Source organism: Quercus suber, unplaced genomic scaffold, assembly GCF_002906115.3.
Source record: "Quercus suber isolate HL8 unplaced genomic scaffold, Cork oak 2.0 scaffold_19, whole genome shotgun sequence".
Classification (NCBI taxonomy): Eukaryota; Viridiplantae; Streptophyta; class Magnoliopsida; order Fagales; family Fagaceae; genus Quercus; species Quercus suber.
Window position 1 is genome coordinate 46,768 of NW_027069484.1, and position 14,712 is coordinate 61,479.

The 14,712-nt window shown below is 34.8% G+C and overlaps 1 long non-coding RNA gene and 1 pseudogene across 1 annotated transcript; one reads left to right on the plus strand and one right to left on the minus strand.

Annotated features, from left to right (window-relative positions):
• The first annotated feature begins 5,276 nt into the window (after window positions 1-5,276).
• LOC112025532 (pectinesterase 2-like) lies at window positions 5,277-6,140 on the plus strand (annotated as a pseudogene).
• A 4,337-nt stretch (window positions 6,141-10,477) lies between these two features.
• On the minus strand, window positions 10,478-14,703 carry LOC136062435 (uncharacterized). Its single transcript, XR_010624178.1, has 4 exons — window positions 14,343-14,703; window positions 12,182-12,251; window positions 10,946-11,011; window positions 10,478-10,749 (listed from the first exon to the last, which is right to left on the minus strand). It is a non-coding gene; the product is annotated as an uncharacterized LOC136062435 (long non-coding RNA).
• Window positions 14,704-14,712: the final 9 nt, after the last annotated feature.

Here is a 14,712-nt window from a genome sequence, read left to right on the forward strand (position 1 = left end):
AATAAAAGTAGCCAACAATCCAGTAAACGTTTTTGCAATTTTTGCAAATGTTTTGGCCACAATATTGAAACTTCCTATCATCGCAACAAATCAGCTTTTCCAATTTCTGCTGGTACTGTTGCTAACACTGGAGGGTCCAACCAATAGCTCTTGTCTCTGCACAGTCTAAATCTTCAGGACGCACTTTCACCATATTCACAGATGACCTTAAAAATATCATTGCCAATGTCATTCGTATGGTTGGCTTATGGATTCCGCTTGTTACAATCACATGACACCTCACTCGTCCTTATTTTCTAAACTCAAACCTACACCACACCTTCTTAATATTTGCATAGCAAATGGTTCCGCAATGTCTAGCCATAATATAGGTTGTGTTTCGACCTTCAACCTCTTGGTTCCTAGGGTCTTTAATGTTCTTGACCTTTCTTACAATATATTTTATGTGGGGCAATTAGCTGAGTTGGGTTATCACATTATATTTGGTTATTCTAGGTGTATTATGCAGGATCTGAGGACGAGATAGAAGCTTAGGACCGATCCCAGCGTTGGGCATATGTTTCCCGTGGACAACCTTTGTCTTCCACTTGTTGCTCCTGTTTCTGTTGTTGTAGCTGCTACAGTTTCTTCAATTCCTTCCCTTGCACTTTGGCATGCTCGACTTGGTCATGCATCTTCCTCTCGGGTACAACAATTGGCTTCTAAAGATTTGTTAGGTTCAGTGTATACAGAAAATTTTGATTGTGTTTCATGTCAGTTAGGAAAACAACCTACTTTGCCTTTCAATACTAGTAAATCAATATCCACTGATATCTTTAACCTTATTCATTCTGATGTTTGGGGGCATCCTCTGTCTCTAGTATTAGTGGGTCTCGATATGTTGTTGTCTTTGTTGATGATTACTCTCACTATAGCTGGATTTTTAATATGAAACATCGTTTTGAATTATTGAAAGTATATTCTAATTTTGCAAAAATGGTTGAAACTCAGTTTTCCAGACACATCAAAGTTTTTCAATTGATAATGCTCTTGAATACACTCAATATGCTTTCCAAGCTGTTTTGCATTCCTATGGCACTGTACATCAACTAACTTGTCCAGGTACCTCTCAGCAAAATGGTAGAGCCGAACAAAAATTTCGTCGTATTCTTGCCATTGTTCGTGCTCTCCTTCTCTCTGCCAAAGTTCCTGCTCCTTTTCAGGGTGAAGCTACTCTTCATGTTGTTCATTCTATTAATTGCATTTTGAGTCCTATTATCCAAAATTAAACTCTATATGATGCCTTTTTGGGTCACCTCCAGACTATCACCACCTTCGCTCCATCAGTTCTGCTTGTTTTGTTCTTCTTCAGTCACATGAACATAACAAACTTGAGCCTCAATCAAGGCTTTGTTGTTTCCTTGGCTATGGCAAAACTCAAGAGTGGTATCAGTGTTATGATCCCGTCTCTCATTGTCTTCATATCTCCCGCAATGTTATCTTTTGGGAACATCGCCTCTTTGTCGAGCTCTCTCACTTCTGTGCCTCCTTGTCTTCCTCCTCTGTCTTAGATCTTTTTCTAAATGAGGCACATATTCCTTCTATAGCTGATCCTGATCCTCCTATAGTTGCTCCTGATTCTTGTGTAGACTTCTCTGTCAAACCACCAGATATCACTAATCCATTTCCTAGTTCACCCTTTAATGAATAGGTGGAAGATGAATAAGTCGAAGACGAGCTACCCAACCCCAACCCTGAGCTTGGGTCTCCTACTCCTGCTCCGCCTAAAGATCTTGCAAAAGACATTCCACTTCGTCACTCAACTCGGGTAAGAACTATTCCTACACATTTACTTGACTATCATTGTTACACTGCCCTTACTACACTACACGAGCCTCACACCTATCGTGAGACTTCCACTAACCCTTTATGGCAAATTGCAATGAAAGAAGAACTTGATGCATTATCTAAAAACCATACTTGGGATTTGGTGAGACTCCCCCCCCTAGGGGAAATCTGTGGTTGGTTGTAAGTGGATCTACAAGATTAAGACTCACTCTAATGGGTCCATTAAGCGCTACAAAACCCGTCTTGTTGCAAAAGGTTTTACACAAAAGTATGTGATTGATTATGAAGAGTCCTTTACTTCAGTTGTTCGTGTCTTATCTGTTCGTAACCTTTTAGCTTATACTGCTGCTAGTAAATGGGATATTTTTCAAATGGATGTCAAAAATGCATTCCTTAATGGGGATTTAAGTAAAGAAGTTTATATGCAACCTCCTCCTGGCCTCTCTGTTGACTCAAACAAGGTTAGTCACCTTTGACGTGCACTTTATGGCCTTAAACAAGCCCCAAGAGTTTGGTTTGCCAAATTCACTTCTACCATCTCTCGCTTGGGTTACATGGCTAGTCATTATGATTCTGCCTTATTTCTTCATCGCAATGACAAAGACACTATTTTACTTTTCCTATATGTGGATGATATGATCATAACTGATAATGACCTCAAGGATTTTCTTAGTCAGCAGTTTGAGATGAAAGATCTTGGACATCTCAACCACTTCTTAGGTGAAATCACTCATTCTATAAATGGAATTTATATTACTCAAGCCAAATATGCTTCTGAACTCTTGTCTCGAGCTGGACTACTGATAGCAAAACTATTGACACTCTAGTTAAGCTTAATGCGCATCTAACTCCCTCATGGGGGAAACCATTGTCTAATCCCTCTCTTTACAGACGCTTGGTTAGCAGCCTAGTTTATCTTACTATGACTCATCTAGACTTTTCCTATGCTGTTCACTAGGTAAGCCAGTATCTGTCTGCTCCACGATCGACTCACTATGCTGCTATTCTGCGCATTTTTTGATACTTGAAGGGCACTCTATTCCATGGTCTTTTCTACTTTGCTCAGTTTCCTCTTATTCTCTATGCATTTTCTGATGCTGATTGAGCAGGAGATACCACTGATTGCAAGTCCACTACTGGTTATTGCTTTCTTCTTAGTTCTTCTCTAATTTCTTGGTGAAGCAAGAAACAAATTCATGTAGCCTGCTCCAGTACTGAAGCAGAATATCGTGCCTTTGCTGATACCACATCTGAGCTCCTTTGGCTATGATGGCTTCTCAAAAACTTAGGTGTGTCTACATCCCCTGCTACTTTTCTTTATTGTGACAACCAGATTGCCATTCATATTGTTCACAATGATGTCTTCCATGAACGGACTAAACACATCAAGATCGATTGTTAGTTTATCCATTATCATCTTGCCCATGGTGCTTTCAAGCTGATCTCAATCTCCTCTAAAGATCAATTTGCAAATATCTTCACCAACTTTTTTTTTTTTCTTTTTTGTTCAATTGGTTTTTCTTTTTCTTTTTCTTTTTCTTTTTTGAGGATCTATATATAGTGGCATTCATAAATACCACTATAAGCCCTTGTAAGACCTAGGACTTATATACTATTCGGTGATGACCACAACATGGTGGATTGAGGTCTGTCTAAATCACTACACACCTTTGGCACGTTAGTCACTTTACAAGTGTTGTGGGGTATGGAGTGTAGGGGGAAAGAACTGGGGTTTAAATCTCCAGAAGGGAGCTTCACACACATATATATTTAGATTAGGCTAGAGTATACTTTGTATCTTGTATAAAAAAAAATTAATGACCACTAATATTTGACTGACTTTTCAGTCTCATTCAATATGATAAAAAATAATAATAATAAGGGGAAAAAGAGAAAAAAGAAAATTTCGACTTGCATTTTTTTCAATTGTAGGTGTTTACTTTTAGCCCTTTGAGCTATGAAAGCTAGCCGGCATTTAGAAGTTAATCAAACAAGTGGTATAGTGTACTATGTGACTTTTAATTTACGGGTGAAAAATATTGTAGAACTCAAATCTACTTGCTTGGACAATAAGAAGAATCTGGCCTGGGAGTTTTGTACATAAATGACTGATTGTTTTTGGAAGGATCTGGGGAAGAATCATCTAATTATTGTTTATGATCTCAAATTCGTTTAGAACAAAGAAGGCATTTTTGAGGTTGTCAGACACCCAGTAATCAAATTGTTTAAGACTTGGTCTTAATCTCTGTGCTACGCATTTTGCCTGATTATTATAATTTGTGACCATCATTAATGAAGGAATATTGTGATTTTGAAATCTAATCATTTCTGGAAATAATAAAGAAGAAAAAGAAGAACACTTAACGATTACAATATATGTTCACATTTATGCGTGCAGCCGTATATGCAAAGAGAGTGATGGTATCATCCTGTGGTCCAGCCATATATGCAAGTTGACCATAGACCGAGCATAACATTCTCAATAGCTTATTTTGTTATTCAAATTATTTTTGCTACTATTCATGTACCTCACTATAATTTTTAGTACTATTTATGAGTCTCACTGTACTGTTACAGCTAACTTTTACCTTTATTTACAATACTTTTTGCAAAAAGTATTTAGTTTTAACAAAACAAACGGATCCCAAATAGACCCTCAATAAAGTCTCTTATTGTTGTCAATAAAAGAATTAAAAATCAAATATGGTGTACCATCACAAAAGCCATTAGCCATTGTGAATCTGTGATAAGAGAATGTTACTAGGAAAAGAGAGGAGAGCCAAACCATTGATTAGTCTATTCAATCAAAAAGCTAATCTTTTTAATTTTGATCATTCATATCATCCTGTGGTCCAGCGAATAGATGCAAGTTGACCATAAACCGAGCATAACATTCCCAATCAAAAAAAGTCCAAAGCCACTTCAATATAGGTAGGCTGTCCCAATTACCTACGTGATTAGAACTCCACGTTTTAAGATTCCGACGCTAAATTTTCAATCATACAATATTTATTGCATGGATACGCTTTTCTAGCCTCCATGCATGTCCTTCATCTTCTAAGGTCAAACATATAAAATTTAGTCAATATTAGTTAGTTTTTCAAAAACTATTCCTAACCAAACTACAAACTATTGCAATACCAACGGTATTATAAGTATTATTTTATAAAAATATTGTTAGCCGCTCTAATATGTTATCCGTTTTATAATATCATTCATTCAAATTTTGAAAAAAAAAATGTCATTAATTATTATAAAAACTAGATGAAGAAAAAAAAGTCGTGCTTCCCACATTGTTACGTCTCTTATCGTTTACTTCTTCTATATAAGTATCAGTCTGGAGGCATTAATTAAGTCCCATACAAATCCCAAACACCCAATCATTCACATCTAATATTGTCCCTTGTCTGTCCAACATTTTTTATAACCCATCAAAAAGGCCAAAAAACATGGCACTTTGAGCATTGGTTGCACTTCTATTTGTGTCTTTTTTTCTGTCTCTAACCATTCTTGGTTACTCTCAAGCAGATATTAAAAATTGGTGCAGCCAAACCCCAAACCCTGAGCCATGTGAGTATTTTTTAAGCCAGAAGCTTAATTACCACAGCCCCATTAAGCAAAAGTCCGATTTTTTCACAATCTCAAAGCAACTAGCACTAGAACGTGCCCTAAAAGCTCAGAGTAACATAATTTCACTAGGGCCCAAGAGCAGAAATGCTCGTGAAAAGGCTGCATGGGTAGATTGCCTTGAGCTTTATGAGTATACCCTCCACAGGCTTAACAAAACCATTGACCCTAATGTCAAGTGCAGCCAGACCGATGCTCAAACATGGCTCAGCACGGCTCTAACCAACCTTGAGACTTGTCGGGCCGGGTTTACTGAGCTAGAGGTCCCGGACAATCTCTTGCCCTTGATGTCAAACAACGTTTCTAAGCTAATTAGCAACGCTTTGGCTCTTAACAAAGTTCCATACACTGTACCGAGTTACAAACATGGTTTCCCAACTTGGGTTAAGCCCGGGGACCGGAAACTCTTGCAGTCTTCTTCGGCTCCTAAGGCCAATATTGTGGTGGCACAAGATAGTTCAGGGAATTATAAGACGATAAAGGAGGCGATAAGTGCTGTTTCGTCACAATCAGGAAGTGGGAGGTTTGTGATATACGTGAAGACTGGGACATACAAAGAAAACGTTGAGATAAAGTTGAAAAATATTATGTTGGTAGGAGATGGTATAGGAAAAACCATAGTCACTGGGAGCAAAAGTGTTGGTGGAGGTTCTACAACCTTCAATTCAGCCACAATTGGTAAGTAAATTCAATTGATTTCTAAAAATATACATGCTAAATTTAGTGTTAAGAAATTGTTGCTAATTGGTTCCCTACAAAATATTACATACATATTTATGTCTTAGATATGTGATAGAAGAGATTAATAAGAAGTGGGAGTTTAGAGGTTTGAAAGGTCTGGATCAAGTAATGCAAGAATACCAAGGAACTTCTGACTAGTTCGAAAAAAAAAAAAAAAACAAACAAACAAACCAGAAACCCAAACTCACCGAACCCAGTGAAAGAAAAAGAAAAAGGAAGAACTGAAGACCGAACCCAGGAGAAGAAAGGGGAAAAAAAAAAGAAAAAAGAAAGAAAGAAAGAAGTGAAGACCAAACACAAGAAGCTCGGACTAAGTAGCTTAAGTTGAGGGAGAAGGAGGCTTGGACTGAGGCGTGAGGGAGGGAGGAGTGTGGGAGTGAGTTGAAATGAGGGAGAGGGACTGTGATACACGGACTGAGTGAGCTGAAATGAGTGGGCTGCTGTGCAAGTGAAGAGTGAAGAAGAAATGAGGGATTAGTTAGGGTTAGATTATAGGTGTATATATATATATATATATATATTAGGGTATTTTGGTAATTTAGGAGTATCGGGTTTTTATCGGGCGGGGTTTCAGGTCGGGTCTCGGGTTTTTTTAATAAAATCCGGACCCGACCCGGACCCGCTTCGGGTTTTTTAAAAAAAAAACCCATACCCCGCCCATTAGGGTCAGGTCGGGCCGAATACCTGCGAGTTGGGCAAAAATTGCCATCCCTAGTCATGGCCAAATCTTGAAATGAATATTGAGATGACTAGTCAACAACGAAGCAACGTTGGTGCATAGCCATTCCTCAAGGGTAAAGAGAAGAGAAATGTTATGTTCATGACATTTTCACATGCTTGCATTACAAATCTTAAGTGATATGTTGTAATTGACTGTTATTGGTGCACAAAAAAGTTAATAGTAGGTTCAAATTACAACCAATAACAATGTACCTTATAAAATTTGTTGTGAAAATATATATTGTGAATGTAGTAGCACTTCTCTACAGAAAAGATTGATATAAGCGGTGGAATACCGATCTGAGCCCAGAAAGCTTTGGCAATGTAGCAGTCTCAAAGAACATGAATAATAATTTATAGTTAACTCATACACCAAGCGGCAATAAGGGTCAAGACTTCAAATGTATTTATTCAGCCAAAAAAAAAGACTTCAAATGTATTTTCCTTAGGGTCCCATCACGAAGGAGTAAGGACAAAGAAAAAGAACAAAAAATATAGATCAAAATTTTAAAAAAGTTCATGACTTTTGGGAAATTCGCTTTACTTTACTTGTCCGTATGTTGAAGAGAAGAGATCATTATTATTATTCATTAATTTGAATCGTGGACTAATCTTGGCTCTAAAGATTTTGAGATGGTGAATTCCAGTGGGATGGAATTGATAGTAGCAAATTATATATTGTTCACCAATTAGTACTATGGACTACACAGAAAAATATTGTAACTTTTTTTGTTTTTGTTTTTTGGAGACTTATTATTGATTTGGTTTTATTGTGATGTCGCGGAAGCCTGAAGAGAAGCACACACGATGCTCTCTTGATGGACAGAAACTAAACTGTTAGTTTCTGGTAGTAAACTTCGAATCCACGAGGGGTTTCCCTGAATCCACAAGGAGATAAAACTGGAATCCACCAGAAGAAAATTTGACAAAAGTCTGTGTTTATTGATAATAGTCTCTCAAAAAAAACGTTTACAGACTTTGGGGCCTATTTAAGGGCTCCTTAAAACTTGATTGACAAGAAAATATAATCTAAATTAACTCCTAATTGATACCTAACCATAATAGGAATCAAATTTGACCTAAAAAGCATTAAATGCACCTAAAAATAAGGAAATAAATGCCCTAAACCTAAAATAACGAAAATTCCATTTTATGCAAATTCCATTGTATACTTCGTCTTACTCTTACACACTTATGAATATTTTCTCATACTTACATGTCTATAATTTCAAATATATATTTTTAAGTCTACTACAATCAAATTATCTTGGTATATACTTTGTCATTTGACATTTACAAATCTTATTTATTGTGTTATTTAAGCAAGAGAGTGCGTTAATATTTACTTATTGCATTCAACATCATTTTTTTTTTTTTTTTGCTTTGTGAATTCAATATCAATTTGTTTGCATGTAACTAGATAAAAATCTCAATTGTTTTATTGAGACCATTGCATTTGAATGACTTTAAATATAAATACATGTTTTTTAAAAGGTGTCATCCAAAATAAAATTGAAGTTTTTTGAAAAAAAAAATCGTGTGCATTGTTTTGCCAATTGAATTTGGGTTGTGCAGTGTAAATCACATAACAAACAAGTAAACCAACTATGCCTTTGTTTTTTTTTTTTTTTAATAATTATTTTATATGTAAAACCAACCATGTCTTTATTTTATTTTATTTTATTTTTTACAAAAAAACAAAATATTTTCAAAAACAAGTCAGGCCACAAGTTATTCGAGTTGGGTTGGGTTAACCTACAAAAAAATGAGTTGGGTCATGGGTTACCCGTTTTTAATACCGGTAATTAAAAAAAAAGGATTCAAGTCAGTTAAAATCAAGTTTGGGCCGAGTTAGAGAATTTTGACCCTTTTGCAATGTCTAGTTGTTAACGATTATGTTTAGAGTATTTGTTAATGGATCATTTTAAAAAAAATCTTAGTATCACTTTTATGAAAAATATAAAAAACTGTAAAAAAAAAAAAAAAAAAGCGTTGTTTTTTCTTCCTATAAAATATTTCTCAAAATGTTATTAGTTTAGAAATATTTCTAAATTGTAACATTTGTTCAAACACCACGTAGTTTACCCTTTTATATTCTCATCTCATATGAATGAATCCGAAATCTCCACTGTAGTGGGCAATGTGTTCAAACTTTGAACAGCAAAGCTTTTTTTTTTTATGAACTCAAAATCAGCAAAGCTTCTATTTTGCTTTTTAATTTGTTTGTTTTCTTCCTAAAGATTGAATTATACTGGTATATTATAGTGTATTTTACTGCTAGGCACTATATTCTTACTTTGAAATAAAAAATAAAATGAAATAGCCTGTTTTGGGTTCTTGGCTTTTATTTGGATGTCAAGAAAATGAGATTTTTTCTGGTGACTGGAGTTTATTTATTTATTTTTAACTGCATTGTTTTTTCAAATGATTGTTTCTAGATAAATTTGATTGGAAAAATGAAAAAAGTAACAAGAAAAAATGAGATAGAAGATATGTGTTGATTACACGTGGATTGGTTTTTTTTTTTTTTTTTGGTTTAAGACACATGGCAGTCCACATGGTAACCTTGGTGGCATTAGAATAATTTTTTATTTGAACTGTTAGCCATATCAACATTTTTTATCTGTAACTTATTTAGACACAATACCAAAATGTTAGAGACTAAATTGATATATTTAAAACGTTAGAGACTAATTAATATATAGTGTAAAAATTAAAGACCAAATATGTAGTTTATGCTTTATTAAAAATTAGCAAAAATATAATTGCACCCAGAAAATATAGATCTTTTTGTTTAAGTTCTGCTCCCCAAAAAAAAAAAAAGACAATACAGTATATAATAGGCAATACAGCCTTTTGCAAGAACTAACGATGAAAATCTCTACGCCTCTCTCCCTCTGAGAAATCTCTAGTCTCTACCATCACATCGGTCATTTATATTTATTATTTTTATTAAATCATTACTTGCCCAACACACATGCATTGTGATAAGGTGCAACATGTAGGATATTGCATCTAATGTAGTATTTATAAATGGTTGAAATTAATAGCGATAAAAAGTAATTTTTAATCTCTATTATTATTTAAAAATATTAAAAAAAAGTCAAAATAAAAAAGTGAAAAGTGAAAAAATATTGTGAGAGGAAGGAAGGTAAAAATAAAATATTGTGAATTGCACCGGTGCAATGCACTGGATCCTAATCCACCACGTTATATGGATGCCACTCTCTCCTCTGGTTCATGCGATCAAAAACATGTCAGAAACTTTTGACCCTTGATTTCATTTTTCTGTCCAACTCTAGCGCGTGAAGTTGGTCTTCTTTAAACATAAAACTAATCCTCTATTTTAAGCAACTAGAAGAAATAATATTCAATATAATGTAGGCAAAATATTCTAAAATTTCTGTAATCTTTTATATTTGGTATTTTTATGTAANGCGTTCTCAGAAACGCTGGTATAGGTCTTTAATGGATATAATTAAAAAGGCCCTATTGCAGCGCTTTTCAAAACGCTGCAATAGGGCCTATTTTTTTAAAAAAAAATTAAATTTTATAGCACCTGAAATGTACCTACAATACATATTTTCCAACACATTTTATAACACCTGTAATAATGCAAATACTAATGCATGTTTTTACAAATAATAATGCAAAAACCAAATACATAGATTAAAAGAACTTGATTCACAGAATTTTTACAAATAATAATGCTAAGACCAAATGTGTAAGTTAAAAGAATTCAATTCACAAAAAGCCTAAGTCATGCCAATCACAGGACAAACCAATAACCTGAAGAACTTAACATGGGCAAGCACAATATCAGCATCAATCTACCTGCACCATACCAATAAGAGAAATCACCAACATAATTTCAAAGTTTCAAAGCCACCAAATGTTTAATCTAGCAATTTAACAAATCCAACAGTCAGAATTGAGTTGTTTTTTTATTTTAATACAGCAGAAGCAATAATACAAATGAACTTAGTAATATCATAAATAAGGGTGAAAGGTACCAACTCATCACTCATACCTTCACCCTCAGTTTCTTGGCTCGCTTAGATACATGACGTTGAGAAGGCTCCCTACTTTGCTGATCCTAAACACAAGTAAAACTATAGAGGTAAAGAAACAAAATTTGCAGGCATAACTAAGTGGACATCACTTAGAAATTCTTCATGTGATTAAGAAATTCTCCCAATTAAATCAAGGTATAAAAGTGTCAAAGACCCAGCATCCAAAAGTCATATCAGCTAATAGCTAGCATCAAATCTATTTTTAGCATTGCACAGAACTTTTGATTTCAAATGGCTAACTAAAGAAATTAAGTGCACCTGGTAAATAAATATAAAATGGCTAACTAAAGAAATTAGCATAGTGAAAGATATAGTCAATAAACTAGAGGGGCATGTGTAAAAAATAAACAAGTACAACCATCATAAAAATTGAATACTAAGACATGTTAAGGTCTCTATTATGGAAAATAGAGTTCCACCATTTCTAAGAATTGAATTACTTTTAATAAGTCTTTAAAGTAAATGTTGGAAGGTCCAACAGTTGGGGCATGTTACTATGAGAAACTGGAAATCTCAAACCAATTAAAGTTGTGGTTTTGCAAACTACAACTTTAATGACTGGCTGCTTGGTTTCAAAACAATTTGAAATGGGTTAAATGCTACTAGCCAACTACGTGCCATACATGCTAGTTGCTATAATTAGAGTGGAATGTAACTTATCAAAATAAAATAGGGTGGTCTAAAGACAAAAAAGCAAAGAACCTAACATACTATAAACTGCTACTATCATTTAAGAGCATCCAAAACTGTAAACATACTATAAGCATGTCGATCACATTCCAAAGTAGGCTAAGGAGAGTAGTATCATATCTATGCTGGCCTAATTGACTAGTCAAGTGACCCAACAACCAGCTATGTTCCTAAGAAAACAATGAATTTAAACGCATACAAAAGTTATCAACACATTTGGTAACTATAACATTATTACTAGCAATATTCTTTAGGAATGGACATCTCTTTAAATATCCCATTTCATTTTAGTGTTCCTCGTGTGTGAAAATGATAGAGAGAAGCCCCTAAAATGAATTAATCAAATAAAAACAACTCAACAGGAATCATCCAATATTACACAAAACAGTCAACACTCCCAATATCATCTAAAACCACCTTATATCTCCATGCAAGCCACCTGCTTGCCCCAATTCAATAGCCCACCACAAACACACACACACACACACACACACACAGAGTACCTTAAGTCTAACACAAACAAATTCACTTGCTTTGTTCACACGAACTTGTAATGCCTCTTCTTTTTGCAATCTGCCAATAAGAAAAGAATACTTTAAGAATAACTTAAATTATATGGAATCAGGCATTTCTAGAAACTCCAAGCCCACCATATCAAAATAAGAATAAATTTGTGGTGACTTAGCTTTTGAGACCTTGATAAATGAGTCATATTGTGAGAGCTTGTGCTTTAGTTTACCATTATATAGTTATAGGATACAAAATACTAAAACAAGATTTCAATACTCAAAATTAATCAAAAGGTAAAAACAATTACTATGAATTATCCATAAGCACAGAGATTCAAAAAAAACACCGTGTTTACCATCAAACGTTTAAAATGTGGATAAATGCGAATACCTTTACAAGTGGATGGTGTAGTGTATCTCCAATATACGCACAAGTTTACACATTCTGCCTCAAAGTACCACCTCCCTCTATCTCTTTCTCTTATACTCACACACCTCCCTCTATCCCTCTATCTCTTTCTCTATATTTCTTATTCAAGCTAAACTTATACCCCTGTGCCTGCCAAATTCTATCTTTATCTAAACCCAATAAAGTTCAAGCATTTCGTCAATTCCATATACAATCACAAACAGCCTTTTATTATATTCAATTAAAAAATCAAAACTAAAGCAAGCAAAACTTACAAGTCCCTTGTTCTGGTATTTTTGTAAAAGTAAAAATCCTAAAATCCTCCCCTGATTTGATGATGTCAAGGTTGAATTTTCAAAATATTGATCAAAGAAAATATTATTTAATGATGTAACATCCAAAAGTTACACTAGTTGTAACTAGATCCTTACTCTAAAACAATTACTCCAAATTGAAAATATCAAATATCAAAGCATACAAGCAGAAAATAAAAGTCATGTCCACAAACCATGGTTGCAAAACTCTTTAATGAAACCAGGGCCAGTTAAAAGGTTTCAAGTCATATCATCTTGTTAATTTGTTTACAGCTTGGTGTTGAAGTTTTCTTGTAATAAGTCAGGATGATTGTACTTTTTAATTTGATATAATATGTGTTAAGTGTCATATACTCATATGCAATAAAGTTTCAAGATGAATATATACTTGATTCAAATTCAAATATGTCTGATTTTGCAAAGCAAGGTGGCAGTAGACACAATTGTCTCAGTCCTCTTTACAGACTTTACTGCAACAATATTACTACATTAATTGTAAGGTAGTTGCATTGGCCAATGTCCTCTTTAAACACTACCTTGTCAACCATCAGATCAAACATTTGGCTCTTGGCTAGGGTCTTGTGAATTATGTGAAACACAACACCCTATAATTTTGGTTACCTATGAATGGATCTTGTCAGACCCATACCCATGTAAGACTTAAGGCTAACTACATAAACACTAGGACCATAAGAGAAAAGCCAAATATGCAAGCTAAGCAAGTTGATCGACCACAATATAAGCAAAATAATGATCTTAAAAGAGAAGATAAAATTAAATAAAATAGGGCACAGATAATTAATAACAATTTTTTTTTGTATTTCCCAGTCAAAAGCTGTAGGGAACTACTCAGTGGAGTTAATATGATGCTCTACTAAAAAATCTCAATATTCTTACCATTAACACTTCAATCTACTGCTTTATTTTAAAGCCAAAGGCAAAAAAAGTAAATCAATTAATAAGAGAGTAATATTTTGGCATCCTAAAAGTATCATACACAGTATTTAATAGATATGGGTTACTACATGTGCTCCAAAATCAGCATCAAGATGAATAAGAAAAAGATAATAATAGGAAAAATGATTTACTTGCTCAAAACCAAGCATAAGATTTGCCCACTATATTCCTAATAATCAACAAATTGGACCTAGCAAGAAGGAGTGCAACCTGGGCCAAAATAAATCACAAAATACCAAGTGAAACATTATCTATATGTTTCATAATAAAAAAACTAAAATCAAAAGGCTATTGTGGAAATATTTCATAATAAAACAACTAAAATGAAAGAAAAATGACCAGATCTACCAAATAAACCTTAACTAACTCTACCAATGCCTAAACTAACATAATAACCAACTCAAAAGACAATATCTCTATAAAACAAACATTAACAAAAAAATTAACTCAAAAGGAAAATAAAAAATAAAAAAACCTGGAAGCGTCGCTAACTGAAGCGTCGCCGGAAGCATCGCTGGATGTTGCGAAGGATGAAGCGTCGCCGGCGATCGAGAGCTGAAGCGTCGCGTCGGAACTGAAGCGTCCCGATCGAAACTGAAGCGTCGCGATTGGGAGCGAGCTGAAGCGTCGCCGGCGTCCGAATCGTCGCGATTGGGAGCGAGCTGAAGCGTCGCCGGCGACTGAATCGTCGCGATCGCAAGCTGAAGGGTCGCGATTGGGAGCGAGCTGAAGCGACGCCGGCGACGAGGTGAAGCGTCGCGATCTGGATCGGCGACGATGTGAAGTGTCGCGATCTGGATCGGCGACGATGTGAAGCGTCGCGATCTGGATCGGCGACGCTTGCA